Raw genomic sequence first — 21,615 nt, 5'->3', positions numbered from 1 at the left:
GATCCGGACCGATTCGGATGTCGGTTGCCTAAGCGCACCGATTGTAACCTTGCCGGATGCCTATAAAAGGATCCGATGATTTGTAAAGTGTGGGGACGGAAGTAATACAATAGTAATTATTGCGTGCTTATCTATATCTCGTATTGTTTACCGTCTGTGCTTAATTGTAATCATCTTACGCGTGTAACCTAGCATCCAATCCTTACCACCCCTTTGGAGAAGTGTCGCATAGACACCTGTGTTGAGGCTAGTCCGGCCAGACAGACAACACTATTTTGGCGACCACGATTCCTGCAAAGTGCAGAGGACAACCGGGGGATGGATGTCTAGACCAAACGACGACCACATCACCGAACGAGGGAGACGATACACCGAACGCGAGCAACGACGGGAAGCCCCGCAGCAAGCCGTCGACAAGATCCGGCGGGATCGGTCATTCTCCAAAACTCTTCGGAGAGTCGCAGAAGAAGCACTGCAGTTCCGGGTTTTGCAAATCCCCGACGAAGGCAGTAGCATAACAAGCCTGCAAGAGGCGGAAACGATACTGCAGACGCTCGCCGCGGGCGACGGGGACTCGGAAGCATTCGCAACACTTGAGGCGGAGTCGGAAAGCGACGGAAGCGTTGCATCCCGGTATAAAAGCAGCCACGACACACCAAACGACCGAGAGGACGAGGGGTCGGAAGACTCAGTAACACCGGCGCCAGAGGAAGAAAGAACCCTGGAATTCGGTGACCGGCAACCGTCGAGGAAGGCTGACTGGATACCGACAACAACCGCGAGGGAACCGAGGGAGCGGATACCGACAACACCCGCGGAGGAACCAACGGAGCGGATACCGACAACACCCGCGGAGGAACCAACGGACCGGACACCGGCAACACCCGCGGAGGAACCAAAGGTTCTCACACCAACGCCAACAACGGACAGAGAGCGGAGGAAACAGGAGAGTCAGTGGGACGACACGATGCCGTACCCATACCCAAAGTACCGGGATGAGGCCGACGCGGAGGCACACGTGTACGCATTCCTCCAAACATGGGAAGCCAACCATATCTCCCAAAGACTGACGGAGCCTGAAGCCGAACGATCCAAAATCGCCGAATTCGGCATAACCTTAGAAGGACCGACGGCCCAATGGCACGCAAAGCACTTACCGGGCAGCTTTGCCACATTCGATGCCTTGAAGGCCAGATTCCTCAGGTTTTTTCACAGACAATTTGAGCAAAGGGAATTGGTCAGGCAGTTCTACACCACCCGGCAGGAAGAGAACGAGACTATGCCACAATTCATCATTCGGTTCCAGACCCTGCACAACCAACTGACAAGAGCACCACCCGAAGACGAAGCCAAAGCAGTCTTTCTGGCCGCACTGAAAGAGCCACTTCGAACAATGTGCGGAGTCCTTGATTTCCAAACTAGCACAATGGACCAAGTTATTGATCGGGTTTTGGAAATGGACAAGACTAGCCCCTTCTTGTCGATGGGGATGTTACACCGGGCACTCCCAAAGGAGGAAGACCTGAGGTTCCGACAGGCCTTACAATGTACAACATGCCTAAATTCGGGGCACTCAATAGTAGACTGCACCCTGCGGACACAATGTGTGATCTGCAACTCTCGAGCCCATACAACGGACCGATGCGAATATAACCTGTTAAATCGGCAGGCAGCACCGGTTCGACACATAGAACCGCGCAATCAGAACCCGGACGAGGATCGATTCCGGAGAGACGACCGCTACCAACGCGAACGCGGTAACAGATATGCTGATAGAAGACGCGACAACTATGACCGAGAGGAGAGACGCAGAGATAGCTACCCCCGGGACCGGTACGACAGAGACGAATCCCCGGAAGACGACCGACGCAGAGAAGAGAGGCGACAAGGATACGCTGATAGAAGACGCGACAACTATGACCGAGAGGAGAGACGCGAAGATAGCTACCCCCGGGACCGGTACGACCGAGACCAAGCCCCGGAATACGACCGACGCAGAGAAGAGAGGCGACAAGGGAACCGAAATTTCCGACGGAATCAGAAGCGTGGATTTTTCCGAAGAGAGGTGCGTCGGGAGGCAGCGAGGAATGACAACCCGGTATCGGTACCGGATAACCGAAAAACCGAAGACGACCACCGGAGCATACCCACCCTCCAAACCGGGGACAAAGGAGAAACGAGCAACAGTCACAAGGTGTACTATTATTACTGCCGCAAGGAAGGCCACTATAGTAACCAATGCCCAAGCAAAAGCTATGACAAGCAGCCGGAAGTCAACATGGTTACAGCCGAAATATCAGAAGTACAGCAGGTCACAACCCGGTCAAAGGGAAAGACCGCCGAGTGGGAAGCCCAGGAGGCAATCAGAAAACAAGCGACACAATGGATCAAGGAGGCCAATGAACAGAATGCGGCAGAAGTAAGAGACCAAAATATGCCAAAAGACGAAGAAATCATACAGCCAGGAGAAAACCCGACGTGGCAAGCGCTACAGGACTGTCAAATCGTGCTGCCGTTAGCACGACTACTACAGTTAGTGCCACGATTTACGGCAGACCTACAAGCATCCGTCAGCAAACCGAATCCGACGCCAGCACCGGCATTCTTCTCCAACCCAGAGGAAGGACCAGCGGTGGTCGATACAAGTAGCCCGGCGATCACGGCAATCGTGAAAGGAAAGGAAATTGCTGGAACGATTATTGATGGAGGCTCCGGGGTAAATGTCATCAGCCAACAGACATCCAACGACCTGGACATCCGGGAATGGGAACCATGCCCCTTCTGGTTACGCATGGCGGATACTAGCTCAGTCCGACCGACCGGGCTTATCCGGGATTTGGAAATAACGATCGGAGGCCACGTATTCCGGATATCGGCCGTGGTGCTGTAGCTGAATGTACAAGGCGCGTACCCCCTACTGCTAGGACGACCATGGCTGCGAACGGCGCATATCAAGCAGAACTGGCAAAAGAACATGATCACATTCCGGCGAGGAAAAACAAAGGTACGAGTAATGACGCAACCACGGGTGATCACCAGTAAGGAAGCAACTCCATTGTATGCGGAAAGCATTAACATGTTGGAGGGATTACCGGACGAGGAAGTCGAGCGGTACCTCGAGGAACACCCACGAATCGTCCCACTATTTGAGGTGGATATCACGACGGCAGTAGAACCGTACATTACGACGCCGGAAGAACCGGACCAAGCGGCGATCCGGGAACTGCGACAAGCGCAGGAATCCCTAGAGAGGGAAATGACGATATCCCAGAGGGTAAAAGCATCCCAACTCAAGGAAGTGGACCTCGGCACAGCAGACAAGCCCCGACCGGTAAATGTTGCAAAGGAATTGCCGAAGGAAGAAAAGAAGGCAATGGTAGCATTATTAACAGACTTCAAGGATGTGTTCGCGTGGTCGTACGAAGACATGCGAGGGCTGGACCCCCAGCTCTATCAGCACCAAATTCACCTAAGTACGGACGCGAAACCAATTGCTCAACGCAGGTACCGGATGAATCCGAATTATGCGGCAAAGGTGAAGGAGGAAATTGATAAGCTCCTCCGGGTCGGATTTATCCGACCGGTCAAGCAGGCAACCTGGCTGAGTCCGATAGTGGTGGTCCCGAAAAAGAACGGCAAAATCCGGGTATGCGTGGACTACCGAAAACTAAATGCCGCAACAGTGACCGATGCGTTTCCACTACCATTTACGGACGGGGTGTTAGATGCGGTAGCCGGCCACGAAGTTTACAGCTTCCTGGATGGATTTAGCGGCTACAACCAAATACGAATGAACCCGGCCGACCAAGAGAAGACAGCGTTCGTGACGGAATGGGGAGTCGTCGCGGTCGTGATGATGTTCGGACTAAAGACGGCTCCGGCGACCTTTCAAAGGATAATAATGGAAATTTTCGGGGAATATATCCCCGGTTTTATGCAGGTACTCCTTGACGATTTCGCGGTCTACAGCCGGCACGGAGAGCATCTCGATCACCTCCGACTGTGCTTGGAGAAGTGCCGCGAGTACCGATTGAGCCTGAACCCGGCCAAGTGCGTCTTTGGAGTGGCAAGCGGAAACTTGTTAGGGCACGTGGTGAGTAAGGAAGGAATCGCGGTAGATCCGGATAAAGTCAAGGCGATTCTCGAGGCACCAGCACCAAGTAACGCAAAGGCTTTAAGCCGGTTCCTGGGCCAAATAAGGTGGCATAGCCGGATGATACGGCACCTCGCGGACTTCGCTACACTGTTACATACCGCCGTACATAGGGTACCCTTCCTATGGGCGGAAACGGAGGAGGAATCCTACAAAGCGTTGAAGGTTATGCTGTCGCAAGCTCCGGTGGTGCAACCGCCGGATTGGAGTAAAAGCTTTCACGTCTTCGTCGACGCGTCAGACGTAGCAATCGGCAGCGTTCTGATGCAACTCACGAAGCCAAAATGGTACCGACCGGTGTACTACGCAAGCCGGAAACTCTCAAAAGCCGAACGGAATTACTCTACGACGGAACGCGAGGCATTGGGAATGGTGTATAGTGTCACAAAGTACAGGCACTATCTGCTCGGAAGGAAGTTTTCCTTCCATGTCGACCATTCGGCACTACTCTACCTGGTCTCGAAGGCATCCCTGACGGGAAAAATTGCACGGTGGACACTGCTGCTACAGGAATTTGAATTCGACATTTTCCACCGACCCGGGGCGCAGCATGCGGTAGCGGACTACCTAAGCAGACTTGAATCCGGAGAAGCAGGGGACGGCGTACAGGATGAGTTCCCCGACGCCGAGTTGTTCCGGATCACGACGGAACCGACAACGGATGCAACGGTAGCCGATGAAGACAAGTGGCTAACCGAGATGCATCAGTTCCTGAGCACCGGAGTACCCCCGGAGAACATGGACCGCGATGAAAGGAAAAGGGTAGCAGTAAGAAGCAGACATTTCTGCTTGGTTGGAGACACACTCTATCACAAGGGGGCAGATGGCATCTGGAGACGAGCAGTGCGGAGCGATGAGAAGGATCTAATCCTCAGGGAAGCCCACTGTGGAATTGCCGGCGGGCATTATGCCGGCGACGCAACCGCTCGGAAAATATGGCAGAGCGGACTGTGGTGGCCGACCACCCTAAAAGATGCCGTGAAGTATAGCAGAGAATGCGATTTGTGTCAACGACTGGGCCAACCCACAGAGCAGGCCCGGATGCCACACCACCCGGTCTTGCCCTTGGAACCGTTTCAAAAGTGGGGGTTGGACTTTGTCGGTCCCTTCAAACCACCGGCAATGCGAACCGGAAATCAGTATGTCATAGTGGCGACTGACTATTGCACCAAATGGGTAGAAGCAAAGGCCTTACGGGACAACACGGCCGCGTCCACGGCAAAGTTCCTGTACGAGTGCATATGGTGCCGGTATGGTTGCCCGATCGAGCTTATAAGTGACCAAGGAGGACATTTTCTCGGACAGGTAGTAGAAAGCCTGACGTCATTTTACGCGGTGGTACATAAAAAGAGTACTCCCTACTACCCTCAAGCCAATGGACTAGCGGAATCAACGAACAAAACTTTGCAGAACATCCTACGGAAAATCGTCAACGAGAACCGGACCGACTGGGATACGAAATTGCAAAGCGCGCTATGGGCGTACCGAACAACGTACAAAACCAGCATCCGGACAACCCCGTTCCGACTAGCATTCGGGTTAGAAGCGGTCATGCCGGTAGAGTTCCAGATCCCCAGCTTACGGATTCAGGTGAAGGAGCGCTTAAGTGAGAACGAGTCCGAACGAATCCGGCTGGCGACGTTGTTGGAATTAGAGGAGAACCGAATAACCAGCTTACTACAACTCGAACTGGAGCAAAGGAAGAGAAAAGCCTTCGTGGACCGACACCGGTGTGGCAATGAAAAGGAGTTCGAGGTCGGGAAACCGGTACTACTATTCCAGACACGGATGGGGAACATGCCGGGAAAGTTGCAGTTTCGATGGACCGGACCGTTCTGGATCACCAAGGAGTACAATGGGTCGTATCAGCTCGGCACGTTGTCTGGAGATGTCATCGGCAAGTGGGCAAATGGATTTCGGCTAAAGCCGTATAAGGGAAATATGCCAGCCAACCCGTTCAAGCGAAACCCGGAAATCCGGCAAGATGAGGAACCGACACTGACAGACGCTGCTGAAGATATCCGGCAAGATGAGGAACCGACACCGACAGACGCTGCTGAAGATATTCGGACCGAGGAAGAACCGACACCGACAGACGCTGCATCCACACGAACCGACCCGAACAAATCGGGGGGGACCAGCAAATGACGTGGTCCAAGCAAAGGAAAAAAAAAATAAAAAAAAAAATAAAAAAAAAAAAATAATAATAAATAAAAAAAATGACGTGGGCAAAATCGACGCGAATCATCGTAATGATGGGGAGATCACAAGAGGTGGGAGCGCCACCATGCAACGAAGAGGCGCCATGCATTAAAGAAGGACGTGCGCGTACTTGCTATTTAAAGCATGGAGCGTGGGCACTCACACGCGGCAAACAAGAAAGGACATACTAATTATGGCGGGAGAGGAACATGCGCGGGAAACGAAAAAGGGCGGCTCGAGGCACAACCCACTATATAAGACACAGGCCTGCGAAGGGCTCACTTTTTACGAATTTTCCTACATACAGGTGCAGAAGCACAGAAGAGCGACCCGACGCACAGAGCACACACAGCGCGATCCCGAACAACAGGCAGCAGAAGAAGAATTCGAAACAATGGTACTGTCGGAAGAGGCACGCCAATGGATGAGGGAGAACGGGTTAAAAGGATTGCTGCGGATCGCCGACGCTCCACCACACGCAGAACCAGAGCAGGCGGCAGCATCGATCGATATATCAGAAGTCACGGAAGGAGCGGTGCAGGCGCTCACGGGGATCAAAGCAGGAGGACTTCAAACAATCGAAAACCCTTCCAGTGAAATCCTGTTTGAATATTTCGGGGAATACTCTATCAGCAGCAAGGCGTACCGAACGCAGGGCGGAGAGAACCTGATGTTCGGAGAAGTGGCCCGCGCTATGATGGAATACGGATTCGTGAATCCCCGTCCCCCAGCCATAGCCAAGTACCGGGCAGCGTTCTTGATAGCAGCGTACGAGGGCTTACAAATAGACTGGCTCCATTTCATAACCGAAGGATTGAAGGAGGCCATCAAAAATCTTGTGGAAGGAAAAAAGCCATGGGCCGGGATAGCACAATGGCTAACGGTGTTAGTCCCACCGGTGCTCCCCATCACACAAAAGAAAAGAGGTCGGCAGGAGACGACGCCGAAAAAGGTCACAAAGCACCGACAGATCTTGGAGAAACACACCCCCGGATGGACCCAGCAAGAAGCAGAACAACAGGGGGAAGGACCATCCCGACAGCAACAGGAACCGGCAACAAAGGCAAAACCGGCAGGTAAAGGCAAAGGGAAAGCGGCCGAGGAGGAACCGGTAGCGCGCAAACCAATCCATATAACGCTGCGACCGCCGGAACCAGAACCAGAGGTCTTTAGACAAAAGGTCGGTCTGGTAACCGCACCGGAGGAGGAAACTGAAATAGAAGACTCATCCGAACCACTGGTAAGACTCCCAGCAAGACAAGGTCGGGAGAAACGGGCGAAAGGACCGGCTCCACCAGTGGACAGAACTCAGCAGAGGGCGCAAGGACCATCTCCAGTAGCCGAGGCGGAAACAGCACCGGAACCCGTACCCAGGGAAGCAGCACCGACACCGGTTGGGCCGGATTTCAGAGAACCGGGTATCCCAGAGAAGAAGAAGGAACAAGCGCCGGAGCCGGAGCCAGAGCCAGAGAAGAGGCCGGAAAATCAGCCCGACTTAAGTGAGCAAGGCCACCCCGACACCGGAAGAACAAAGCCACAATGGCTGAGATGGCTGTCGGAGCAGTTATCGGGAGTAGCGGACCAGTTAGAAAAAGAAGAAACGTGTAGGCAACAGCTGACGCATACAACAACTCAGGAGTTGGTCGCGCTCCGAACACAGATCGAGGAAATGCAAGGGGAGCTGTTGCAGGCAAGGGAAGGAATTCAAGAAGCACAAGTTGTCACCGAGCCGGTCGGGACAACAAGGAAGCAACCAGAACCGGTAGCCTTGCAAACCGGCCCTGAGACCGAAAAAATAATAGAAACCTTACGAGAGGAGTTACAAGCTCAGGAGGCATTAAGGGAAAGAGAAAGGGAGCAGCGGAAAGCGGTGGAGGACGACAGACGAAAAATGGAAGAAGGCCTCCGGAAAGGTCGAGCCGCTAACGACCGACTGCAAGAAGAAAAAGAGAAGTTGCAAAAGGAGAAGGACCGACTACATCGACATGCCGAGCAAGAGATAGAACGACTGCAGGAAGAACTCCGACAACAGAAGGACCGGGACGATCGGTTAAGAGCTCAGGCAACCCGACGCCTGAAGCAGAAGACGGAGGACTTCGACCGTCTCTACCGAGATCACAAGCAGGCCGAGTCGGACAACAAAAAACGAGCAGCAGACTACGACCGGCAAATAGAGAAGCTGAAAGAGCAGCTCAAAGAGACCCGATTAGACCTGGCTAAGGCGATGGATGAGGTCAGTGCCAACAAGGAAGCATTGTCGGCGGAAATAGCCCAAGCAACGGAGAGAAGGAAGGAATTAGAGGCGCTAAGGCGGGAAAAGCTGGACCTGACCAAGATCAGGAATGAAGAAAAGGAAAAATCGACCTTCACGATCAGCAAACTGCAGAGTACCTATGAAAAGCAGAAAGCAGATTACGAGGCCCAGGCTCAGATAATGGCCGACATTATAAAACGGGCAAGGAAGGAAAAGCAGGAAGCTTATGCGCATGCTAAGGCAGGGGTTGACCGGATCAAGCTCATCATGTCAGGATGGAGTACCCGAGCTCAGGCAAGCATCAATGAAAGTACGGAAAAGCTATGGAAGGAGTGGTCACAACAGGCAGCCGAGCTGCAGACACTCCGAGCAGATGCCGAGAATCGGAGGAAGACCGGTGACAAGTTCTACAAGATGGATGAGGAAAGTATCGTCGCCATTCGGGAAGAATTGTCGGAAGATTTCTACACTTTTGCGGAAGAACATCTCAAAGAAATCCGAGGGTTGGTAGAGAGGTTGGATGACGGGCAGCTCGCAACTTAGTTGGAGTTGGAGAGATACGAGTAGGACCGGTTACGACAGGAAGCTAAGGGAAGAACGACGCCAACCACTATTGGTGAGGGAACGCGACCGGCTGAAGATGAACCAACCGACACCGAACAACCCCGACGAGGAATACCCGAAGACGAACTTGACGAAGAGCAGGAGCGGACCGATGCCGGAGAAGAAGAAGAGCTGAGACTGGAAGACACCAGAGCAGAGGAAGGAGGCATATCGAGTCGACCAGTCGAGACCGGAGAAAGCGACACTGGTAACAGAACAGAGCCAGGAACGGAGGGAGAACAGGAAGAACCCGGACGAAGAGGTGAGGAAGCACTGGCACCACAGAATCAAGCAGAGCCGGAGCAACAAATTTTTACGGAACAGCCCACCCAACCGGAGGTCGGAGACCAGGCAGGCAAGGAACAGGAACAGGAGGAAGAAGCACCACTTGACACCATCGAGCAGAGTGTGCTCGATATTTTGGAGGAAGACTGAGGCCGGGAGTGGATTCGAAGTGCAAGGCACTTTCCCACGGGCGTGCCATGTGTTGGCCGGTCAGAAGAGCAAGGACAAGTGGGAAGGCGGAATCGGATCGGATAATAGGAAGTAAATAATAGTAGAATTATTATTCGGAGGGACGGATCCGGTACAGTTGTACCGATCCGGATCCGGACCGATTCGGATGTCGGTTGCCTAAGCGCACCGATTGTAACCTTGCCGGATGCCTATAAAAGGATCCGATGATTTGTAAAGTGTGGGGACGGAAGTAATACAATAGTAATTATTGCGTGCTTATCTGTATCTCGTATTGTTTACCGTCTGTGCTTAATTGTAATCATCTTACGCGTGTAACCTAGCATCCAATCCTTACCACCCCTTTGGAGAAGTGTCGGATAGACACCTGTGTTGAGGCTAGTCCGGCCAGACAGACAACAGATCAGTTATCAGGTCCATAGAGATAGAGGCCCAAGGACGACGAGGACATGGAAGCGGCTGTAGTAAGCCGTATGGCCGATGATGAATGGCTTTGGAGCGAGCACAAACCTCACAACTCTTTATGTATTCTTTGACCAGCTTCCATGGTTGTGGCCACCAATACCCCCGAGAGATTAGCTCGAGGGTTTTCACGACCCCGAAATGACCTGCAAGTGGGTCATTGTGGCATTCCCGCAACACCTGGGTGCGACATGGGCCCTCTGGGACGTATAAGAGATGATCTTGGAACAACAAACCCTCTTGTATGGTGAAGGTGTCAAGATCCTTCCTTTTGGTCGCCTTGGAGGGGTTTTGCAGACTATCTCGAATCTCGTTGGCGAACGCATCGGTCTTGGATGCATCAGTGATTTGTTGGAGTAAAGAATCATCCTACAACATACAAGTGGCAAAAAGATGCAATTGGTTGGGTTTCAACAAACGTCTAGATTGTTGAGCATAAGCAGCATCCCCCGAACCCTAGTCTCCCACAACAACCTAGCCTAGAGCCCGATCTTCTACCAACATCTAGCCTAGCTTCGTCACAGTTTCTTGAGCCTAAGGTTAGCCTCCCAGAAAAATTTGATGGAACGAGGTTGCGTTTCCGAGGGTTCATCAACCAAGTTCGACTTATCATTCGACTACAACCTCAACGTTATGGAGATGGTCTTCGACAAGTCGGCCTTGTGGGCACCCTTCTCTCCGGTCCGGCCCAAGCTTGGTTTGCACCATTGGTAGAAACCTCATCACCTTTATTGGAGGACTTTCCCGCCTTCCTCGCCGAGTTAGAGGCCACATTTGGCGAGACGGACCGACGACGTACAACTCTTAACAAGATTTATGCACTCGAACAAGGTTCACGTGCAGCTTCGGTCTATGCTTCCGAATTTCGACAACTAGCATGCGACGTCAATTGGGATGATCAAGCTTTAGCTAATCACTTTCGGCGCGGTCTTCGAAGCAATGTCAAGAATCTTCTCTTAAACTTTCCGGAGCCCACCTCATTATCCCAAGCGATTTCACAAGCAATCCATTGTGATAATCGTCTTTTCGAATTTCACCAAGAAGAGCGCCGGACTTGGGTTCCACCTCATTCACTTCCACGCCACGCCCCGGTCATATAACCCCAAGCATCCTCACACTCGCCTACTTCGGCAGATGCTCCTGTCCCCATGGAAATTGATTAAGCCTGATTTCGGCCATTGACTGATGCTGAACGACAATTTCGGCGGGCTAATGGCTTGTGCATGTATTGTGGTACCTCCGGTCATGTCATTCGCCATTAGTTAAAGCCATACCTCTGACTCAACTAATTCCAGTTGAAGCCATCGACGGGTGCGTCCTCTCGTCAGGTGCAATTACTCAAGCTACAATCCCATTAGGGCTTCGGGTGGGCTCACACCAAGAGGAGCTCACCTTTTACCTCATCGCATCTCCTCGACATCCGATCGTCTTAGGACTAACGTGGTTGGAGGTGCACAATCCAATAGTGGATTGGTGCAACCACTCGATCACATTTAGCAAGCCAAGATGCTCGTGCAAAAGTATGAAGGTAAATTCAGTTCCCTATCCTTTGGAGACGGTCGACTCCAAATTGACTACCCCATCATCGGTCCAGGATGGGTTTGTTTGTGGCGCCATTTCTAACACACTCCATGTTATTCCTGAAAAATACCAACACTTCTCCGACGTATTTGAAAAATGTAATGCTGATCGTTTGCCTGAACACCGGCTCTACGACTGTCCGATTGATCTTCAAGAAGGTGCGTGTCCACCCTTTGATCCTCTATATGCGTTGTCTGCACCAGAGTTGAAGGCCCTTCGTGTGTATCTCGATGAGAACCTCGAGAAAAGCTTTATTCAACCTTCTAAGTCACCAGCAGGGGCCCCCATTTTATTTGTGAAGAAGAAGGACGGCTCTCTACGCTTATGCGTCGACTACCGAGGTCTCAACAAACTCACCGTGCGCAACCGTTATCCGCTACCTCTAATCCCCGAACTCCTTGATCGGCTCCGAGTTGCGTGTGTCTTCTCCAAAGTTGATCTGCGTGGAGCGTACAATCTAGTACGCATCAAGCCGGGGGATGAATGGAAAACCGCATTTCGAACACGGTATGGGCATTTCGAATACAAGGTAATGCCTTTTGGTCTTACTAACGCTCCCGTAGTTTTTCAACATATGATGAACGATATTTTCCGGGAATATCTTGATCTTTTTGTTGTCATTTACCTCAATGATATTCTCATTTTCTCGCCAAACATGGAGGAGCACACTCGCCAAGTCCGATTAGTTCTTGCCAAACTTCGCGAGCATGGCCTTTATGCCAAAGGCGAGAAATGCGAGTTCGACCGTACCTCGATCGAATTTCTGGGCTACATCATCTCGCCCACTGGCATCACCATAGATATGAAGAAGGTCTCTGTCATTCAGGCGTGGGCGACTCCAAGGCGACTTAAAGATGTGCAATCCTTCCTCGGCTTCGCGAATTTTTATCGTCGCTTCATCAAGGGGTTTTCCACCCTAGCACAACCTCTTATCGCTCTCACCCATAAAGGCACTCCATTTTTATGGACCTCAGAGGCACAAAATGCGTTCGACTCACTCAAACACGCATTCATCACTGTCACGGATCATAAACTCAAGAGACAAGCAAGAAGATAACCAAATGGACAAGAAGGAAGATAGTATTAAAGGAAAGACTCCATAACTGGTGTTGTTCACCTTGAATTCCTTCAAGGTGAACTCCTCTATTTATACTACATGGCATGCATACTTGTTGCACGCATGTGAATCTACAATAGAGCATGTAGGTATGCATGCATGTGCCAAGTGTAAATACTACAAGGGAGCAACTATGCACATGATGCTAGCAAAATAATAAGGACCAATTACATACATAACTAGTACTAGATATCTTGGTTAACTCATAATACTAGATTATAACATGGTCGTGTCAAGAGTTCGAATCTTGACAGTATGGCTCTTACGTCATCACATCAAGACAACTCGACCGTGCGACAAATTGGATTATCGACAACTCGGTCCTTTCCGTATTACCGACAAGATTAATGATCTCACATTCCGCCTTGATCTTCCTGTTGAGTGGCAAGCTCAATTGGAGCCGGATCGGCTGGATCAGTGAGCCGGTGAGCACCCGGTGAGCTAGGGAGCCGGTTAGCCGGATCCATTAGTAACCGGAAGCCTAGTAGCAGCTAGATTACTAGGGAATTATTACTCTCGTAGTTACTGTCAGATGCTCGAGTGAGCATTGAAGTACACCGTACTTTTGTCAGTCCGTATGGACCTGTATAAAAGTGTTTGCTGAACACATACGATGTACAGAGCGTTGATATAATTTTTTAATAGAGATTCTTGTTCTCTCTCTCTGTCTCTCTCGCGTATTGTTAAGCTCTCCATTAAACCTGTTCTCTATTTTTCTGTTTTTTATTGCTTCCGCACGCTATTTGTTTTGACATGGTATCAGAGCACGAGGGTTGAGAACCTCTGCAGCCGACATTCGCTTTCGCAAGAAGAAAACCTAACCTTTGTAAAGAACAGAAGAAAAAAAAACAATGGATAGAGGAATGGCTAGCTCGCTTCCGGTGGAGAAGCTCGACAGATCCAACTACGCATCTTGGTCATACAAGATGCACCAGTACCTGCTTGGGCATGGTTACTGGAGCTATGTCGACGGAGCTAACGTCACAACACCTGATGCAGCACACAAGAACTTCCCGGTGTGAGAACAATCGGCAAGCAGAGTGATGTACTGCTTTGCGTCTAGTGTCAGAGACCAGCTGTTGAGCCACGTCCGAGATGCCGGGACGCCGAAAGAGGCTTGGGGAAACCTAAAGAAGGTGTTCGCCGCAAGCACCACAGCCTGGAAGCTGCAACTCCGACAAGAGTTGAGCAATGTCCGACAGAAGGACATGTCGGTGGCTGATTACATGACCCGAATGAAAGAAATCTGTGACTTGCTTGCCTCTATCAACGTCACTGTAGAGAAAGACGAGATGGTACAGGTCTGTCTTGGGGGCCTGACGTCTAAGTTCTGAGCTTTTCGGACAACAGTATGTACGAGGGAGAATACACCGTCATTTTTCGACTTACAGTCAATGCTCCTTGTAGAGGAGAACCACGCCGGTGCGTCATAAGTGCACCCACCGACAACCGGATGTTGTACACGGAGACGGATCGGCCCCGTGGGCGTGGTGGACGAGGCGGGTCGGCATGCAATGGAGGCGTCCGGCAAGGGCAAGACCGACGGCACAGAAACTGTGCCGACAACAGTTCCGGGACTTCCACAAGCAAGGGGAGTCAAGGTGGAGCCGGAGGTCGGCAAGACAAATCCGCCACGGAATGTTGGTACTGTGGCAAAAAGGGCCATAGAGAAAGCGAGTGCTGGAAGAAGCGTGCCGATTCGGACATATTTGGATCCGGCAAAACCGGTCGGGAGAACCGGCAAAGCTCACACTACGCACAAGGATTGAGAGGATCCGGAACCGGGAAGACCGGTAAGGGGCCAACCTTGATGATGAAACACGAGGCTAACTCGATGAAGAAAACCACTTCCAAATCGGAGGAAGTGTGGTACGTTGATTCCGGTGCATCAAATCACATGACGAGCCACAAGAGTGGTTCTCGTTCTTGGAGAAACCGGAACAACCGAGAGTTGTCGAAACAGGAGACGACACTCCTCACCCAATCGTGCATGTCGGAGAAGTTCCCCTAAGCCACGCCGGACAGAGGGGGAAGCTGATGAACGTATTACACGTTCCGACTATCACGAAGAACCTGGTGTCAGTCAGACAGATCGTCAACCAGGGAATGCAGGTGCGGTTTACGCACCTCGGGTGCTTCATCGAGGAGGAGGGCCAGATTATTGCGCAAGGGCGCAGAGATGGGAGGATGTTCATCCTTGACACCAATGATGTCAGCACCACCTTGTTCACCAAAGGACAGAAGGTCGAATCGGACATTGACCTGTGGCACAAGAGGATCAACCATGTCAATTACCGGCGGCTTCAAGACTTGCAAACGAAACAAGTTGTTTTTGGTTTGTCGAAGTTTGGTGGTCGGAAGGCCCAAGTATGTGAAGCTTGCCAACTCAGGAAGCAACACTGTCTTCCATTCCCCGCCGAACAAAACCGTAGCCATAACAAGCTCAACCTTATTCATTCAAATGTATGGGGACCGGCACAAAACGTGAGTCTTGGCAGGAGTCGATACTTCGTCTCCTTCATCGATGACTATAGCTGGCACACATGGATCTACCTCATTGAGCGGAAGAGCGAAGTCTTCGACTATATCCGGAACCTCCAGAGCATGGTGGAACGGGAATCAGAGAGGAAGATCAAGTGCTTGCGGTCAGATGGCGGAAAAGAATATTTTTCCGGCCAATTCAACAGTTATCTGCAGCAAACAGGAATTCGGAGAGAGTTCAGCTGCAGATACACACTGAAGCAAAACGGTGTGGCCGAAAGGAAGAACCGGTCGCTTGTCGACGCGGCAAGGGCAATGCTGGACGAGAAGAGCATGCCCCATTTCTACTGGGCGGAGGCGGTCCGGACGACTGTCTACATCCAAAACCGGATCGGTGACAAGGTGTCCGCGCATGAGCTGTATTTCGGGCGCAAGCCAAATTAGAGACACCTTCGGATTTTCCGCAGCATAGCATATGTTCATGTGCCGGATGAGAAGCGGAGGAAGTTGGATGCAAAATCAGAGAAGTGCATCCTCGTTGGCTACTCACATGAGCAAAAGGGGTATAAGTGTTATAACCCTCGGACGAAGCAGGTCCGAGTTAGCCGCGATGTTGAGTTTGATGAGACGGCATCACGGTATGCCTTACCAGCTCCGACTTTTGACCCCAACCCGATACCGGAGGATGAGGCTAGTGAGCTTGAACCGGTCCAGTTAGAAGATGATGAATCTGGGACTCAAGAAAGTCTAGAATCGTTTCGGTTGAGTGGGCCAAACGAGAGACTGGGTCAATCCGACCAGTTAGAAGAAGAACCGGCGAGTAGTGAAGACTCTGCCGAGCTCTCCCTGCGCAAGGAACCGAGGAGACGGTTCACGTGCCAAGAGAAGGGGAAGAAGAAGATGCCTGATTATGGAACCGGTATTAATGAGTCGGATCAGAGTGGATCCGACTCCGGAAAGGAAAATGATGGTTCTTCGGCACCGAAGACTGAACCGGCCAAGAAGGGCCTCAAACTGGGTAACGGTGGGTTACGCCGGTCAACCCACCAGAAGGAACCTGTTAAGCGGTATGGGTACAATGAGTACATGGCGCATTACTATGAGTACATGACCAAGGTGGCGGAAGTGCGTGAGCCGGAGAGCTATGCAGAAGCGGCAAAGGACGCACATTGGCGTGCCGCTATGGAAGAAGAGATGCGGGCACTTGATGCCAACGATACATGGGACCTGGTTGACCCTCCCCGTCACAGTAAACCGATCGGATGAAAGTGGGTGTACAAGGTAAAGTACAACGTCGACGGTTCAGTTAACTGGTACAAGGCCCGGTTAGTGGCAAAGGGATACGCACAAACCCACAGAATCGACTACGACGAGACCTTCGCTCCGGTAGCGAAGATGACGACGGTTCGTGTGGTGCTGGCAGTTGCAATGGCAAGGGGGTGGCATCTTCACCAGATGGATGTGAAGAATGCATTTCTTCAAGGAGATCTTGAAGAAGAGGTCTTTATGATACAACCCCCCGGTTTCCAAACGGAGATGAACAAGTCGGCGGTATGCCGGCTGAAGAAGTCACTTTATGGCCTGAAGCAAGCCCCTCGAGCTTGGAATGTGAAGATCACACACCGGTTGTGTAAGATGGGGTTTGCGGCCTCCAAGTCCGATTCTTCATTGTTCATCCGGCAAGGTCCGAACGGTTCGGTTTGCATCTTGTTGTACGTTGATGATCTGGTCATCACCGGACCCGGACTCGATGAAATCAGCCGAGTCAAGTCTCAGTTGTCGGATGCGTTTGAGATGAAGGACCTGGGGGACCTTCATTATTTTCTTGGGATCGAGGTGATCGGAACCCCCGATGACATATTGCTCTCACAAAGGCACTATGTGTTGAATATGCTGTACAAGTTAAGCATGACGGAATGCCGACCTATCTCTACTCCCCTGGACTGGAACCAGAAGCTTCGTCCCGACTCCGGACCGGCCTACGATGAGAAACGGTTCCGACAAATTGTCGGAAGCCTTATATATTTGACCATCACCCGACCCAACATTAACTATCTGGTCAGTGTGATTAGCCAATTCATGCAGAAGCCGACCGTGGAGCATCTTCAGTGCGCGCACTGAATACTGCGGTATGTGAGCGGCACGAAGAGCTGGTCGGTTACACAAATGCCGACTGGGCCGACGATGCATCAGATCGCCGATCAACCTCCGGTTACATGTTTTCCCTAGGTAGCGCGGCTGTTGCGTGGAGCAACAAAAAGCAGCCAACAGTTGCTTTGTCAAGCACTGAGGATGAGTATCGGGGCGCTACCATTGCCACCTGTGAATCCATTTGGCTTCGACGACTGCTGCAAGACCTATAGATCGAGGTACCGACCCCGATTCTGATATACTGCGACAACATAAGCAGCATGCAGGTCGCTAAGAACCCCGTATTCCATGCTCGCACAAAGCACATAGAAGTGCACTATCACTTTGTGCGTGGGCGTGTCCTGAGCGGTGAGGTCGAACTTCGGTATGTTCACACGGATCGGCAAGTTGCCGACATCTTCACCAAACCGCTCGGATCGGACAAGTTGCAACACTTCACCGAAATGCTTGGTGTTCAAAATTTCGACGTGCCACACTTGAGGAGGAGAACGGGCAAAGACACCGGAACAGGCAAAGGCAAAGAGACTGCCGATTGCGTCGGTGAGGGAAGAACCGACGAAGGGAGACTCAAGAAGAAGAAAGGAGCCGAGTCGACAAAGGAAGTCGACACATCCGAACAAGTCGGAACAAGCGGCAGCGGCGGTAGAGTCAAGAAGGACAAAGCCGACCGGAAGAAGAAGGCCAAGACCCGGACATGGTCCGATGTGGTGAAGGGCCTGGAACCAGAAGACGAATATGGAGCAACCGATTCAGACAAGAGCTGGAACGAATCAGAAACAATTGATTCTGTTCAACAGACAGATTCAGAAGAACCGGATTAATTCAAGGCCAAGAGGATGAGAAGGCAGCGAAAGTCGACGCCAACACGAAGGAATCGGCGAACCGACACGCGCCAAAGTCACAACAACGAGGGAGCTGAACTGGGCCTGTTGAGCAAACAAGCCGACCGAGGAGGTCGAGGTGCGCAAAACAAGAGGGGTTGCGGCAAACAGAACTGGACCGGATGAGGAGCGCGAGCAAGGCGGAGTGACGCCAGAAGGAGCCGGGTAGAAGGACTGGTTGCCACAGACGTTGACACTACGATCGGACCTTAAGTTGAACTTGAGGATGAGTGTTGAGCGGCAAGCTCAATTGGAGCCGGATCGGCTGGATCGGTGAGCCGGTGAGCAAAAGAGCCGGTGAGCTAGGGAGCCGGTTAGCCGGATCCATCAATAACCGGAAGCCTAGTAGCAGCTAGACTACTAGGGAGTTATTACTCTCGTAGTTAGTGTCAAACGCTCGAGTGAGCACTGAAGTACACCGTACTTCTATCAGTCCGTATGGACCTGTATAAAAGTGTTCGTTGAACACATACGATGTACAGAGTGTTGATATAATTTTTGAATAGAGATTCTTGTTCTCTCTCTCTCTATCTCTCACGCGTACTGTTAAGCTCTCCATTAGACCTGTTCTTTGTTTTTCTGTTTTTTATTGCTTCCGCACGCTATTTGTTTTTACACTTCCTCTACACCTTCAGATACATACGGTCTTCCATAGTTCTCTTCTCGAACCTTATTAGGCCAACACTATTCCCGATCATGTTACACCACCGCCGCCCCCGCTTGAGTTGGACACTAACCCGGAGTATGAAGTTGTTGTTGTCATCGACAAAAGACGGTTGACTTGTTGCTTGAGGAAGGTCGAATATTCATCCTCGAGTCGAATGAGGTGAAGTTGGCAATGTTCACGAAAGGCTTCAAAGTTGACACCGACTTGAATGTGTGGCACAAGATAATTGGTCACATTAATCTCCTGAATGTGTTCGGCTTGATTGCTTATGTACATATTCCTGAAAAAAGGCGATAGAAGCTCGATCCTAAGTCAGAGAAATGTATCCTTGTAGGGTACTCACTCGAACAAAAGAGGTACACGTGTTATAATCCATCTACCCAAAAAGTTTGAGTGAGTCGAGACGTCGTTTTCGACAAATCGGCATCATAGTATGAACAAGAGATGACTCCACCCAAACCGATTTCGGCCGATCACGAGATAGAAGAGGATAATTGATTGAGGCATACATTTAAGAAAGTCCAATCTCGACCAGATTGAGTGGACCTCAAGAGCCTCCAAGTGATCAAAGTACATATCGGCCGAGTCCAAAGATGGACAAAGGGAAGGCCAAAATGCCAAAGTACGAAGATTCAGACGACAACAAATTGACTCACTCACTCGATAGTGAGTTCGAAGGTCTTGGTGCTCCAATTATGCGGACGAACTGAGTAAAGAAAGCCATAGCTACAACAAACGAGAAACTTTGTCGCTCAACCCGAGAGAAAAACCCGGTTAGCCGATTCGGCTACGATGACTACATGGCATATCACTATTCCTTTATGATGAAGGTGGCGACCGTCTGAGATCCAGAAAATTTTCCTGAGGCAGCCAAGGATTCACGATAGGTCGAAGCCATGAACAAGGAGATGCAAACACTATGCAAGAATGAGACATGGAATCTCGTTCCCCCCTCACCACTCAAGAAAGTGATCGGCTATAGGCGGATTTACAAGGTAAACCACTACAAAGCATAACTTGTAGCAAAAGGATACACTCAAACGCACATAGTCGATTACGAGGAGACCTTTGCCCCAGTGGCAAAGATGACGATTGTTCAGACAATGATTGCACTCGCAACTACTAGGGGGTGATACCTCCATCAAATGGATGTGAAGAACACCTTTTTTCAAGGTGAATTAGAAGAGGAGGTCTTCATGATTCAACCACCTGGTTTCAAATCAATCAACCACCTGGTTTCAAATCAATCAACCACCTGACCGTACTCTACTAACTCAAGAAGCCGTTGTACGGACTCAAGCACGCACTGCGTGGTTGGCATTCGAAGATTATTCAATATCTTCACCAAATTGGCTTCTAAATGTTGAAATCAGACAACACCCTTACGTAAGAAGCGATTCTGAAAGCTCGATTGTCATCATCCTATACATGGATGATTTGGTCATCGGAGGAGAGAATCTAGCCGACATCAATAAGGTCAAATCCCTCCTATCTGGCAGATTCGAAATGAAAGACATGCAGGAGCTCCATTACTTTCTCAGCATTTAAATAATTCGGACACTAGTCTGGATCATGATCTCCCAACGGCACTACATCCTCAATTTGTTATACAAGTTTGGGATGACTGAATGCAAACCTATGTCAACCTCTCTCGATCGAAACCTAAAGCTCGATGTAGACTTTGGGACAGAAGAGTGCGAGCCGACTCAGTATCATCAGCTAGTCGATAGCTTAATCTATCTTACAATCACACAACCCGACCTCAACTATTTGGTCGGTCTACTTAGCCTATTCATGCAGAAACCTTGGAATATTCATCTGTATTGCACTAAAAGAGTACTCATGTACGTCACTGGGCACAAGAGAATTGGAAACGATTGTTCGATTTGAAGGGTACACAGATGCAGATTGGGCCAGCCACAAGGTCGACAGTCGATCGACCTCAGGATTTTTCTTCTCCCTTGGTAGCAGAGCTACCTCATGGAGCAGCAAAAAGCAGCCGACATTTGCATTGTCTAGCACAAAAGCCGAATATAGGGGCGCGACCATCGCAACATGTGAAGCCGTTTGGCTGAAAAGCATATTGAAGTATCTGGGCATTCCAATCAAGGATCCAATTCTCCTTTACTGTGTCAACATGAGCAGTATTCATCTAGCTCGGAACCCAGTGTTCCATGTGCACACGAAGCATATCGGAGAGCATGTTCAAGCTAGAGATGACAACTTACAACACATCAACACAAACCTTCATATAGCCGACATATTCACAAAAGCCTTAGAAATCGACAAGCTTAGGCAATCCATGTCAAGCCTTGGCCTAAAGATAGCCGCATTACCAAGCTTGAGGGGGAGTACAACACAGTGCAACGCAGCAACCGAATAACAGTCGATCAATCAATCAAAGTCGACCAAAGGAGTAGTCAAAGTAGCAGCACACCCCACCAAGGGCAATCGAATGAATAGATGGACAGAGAGGTAGTCAAACGAAGGAGAACATATAGCAATCGACCAATCGAAGCCAACCCGACTAAACATCCAGACACAAAGCCGAGGAATTCAGATAGCCGAAACGAGCCAAACTGAAAGACG

The sequence above is a fragment of the Azolla caroliniana genome, unplaced genomic scaffold (genome assembly GCF_043228905.1).
Source record: "Azolla caroliniana isolate FFs.n. ecotype wild unplaced genomic scaffold, voAzoCaro1.0.p SCAF_20, whole genome shotgun sequence".
In the NCBI taxonomy this organism is placed as follows: domain Eukaryota; kingdom Viridiplantae; phylum Streptophyta; class Polypodiopsida; order Salviniales; family Salviniaceae; genus Azolla; species Azolla caroliniana.
This window is presented reverse-complemented; position numbering follows the sequence as displayed.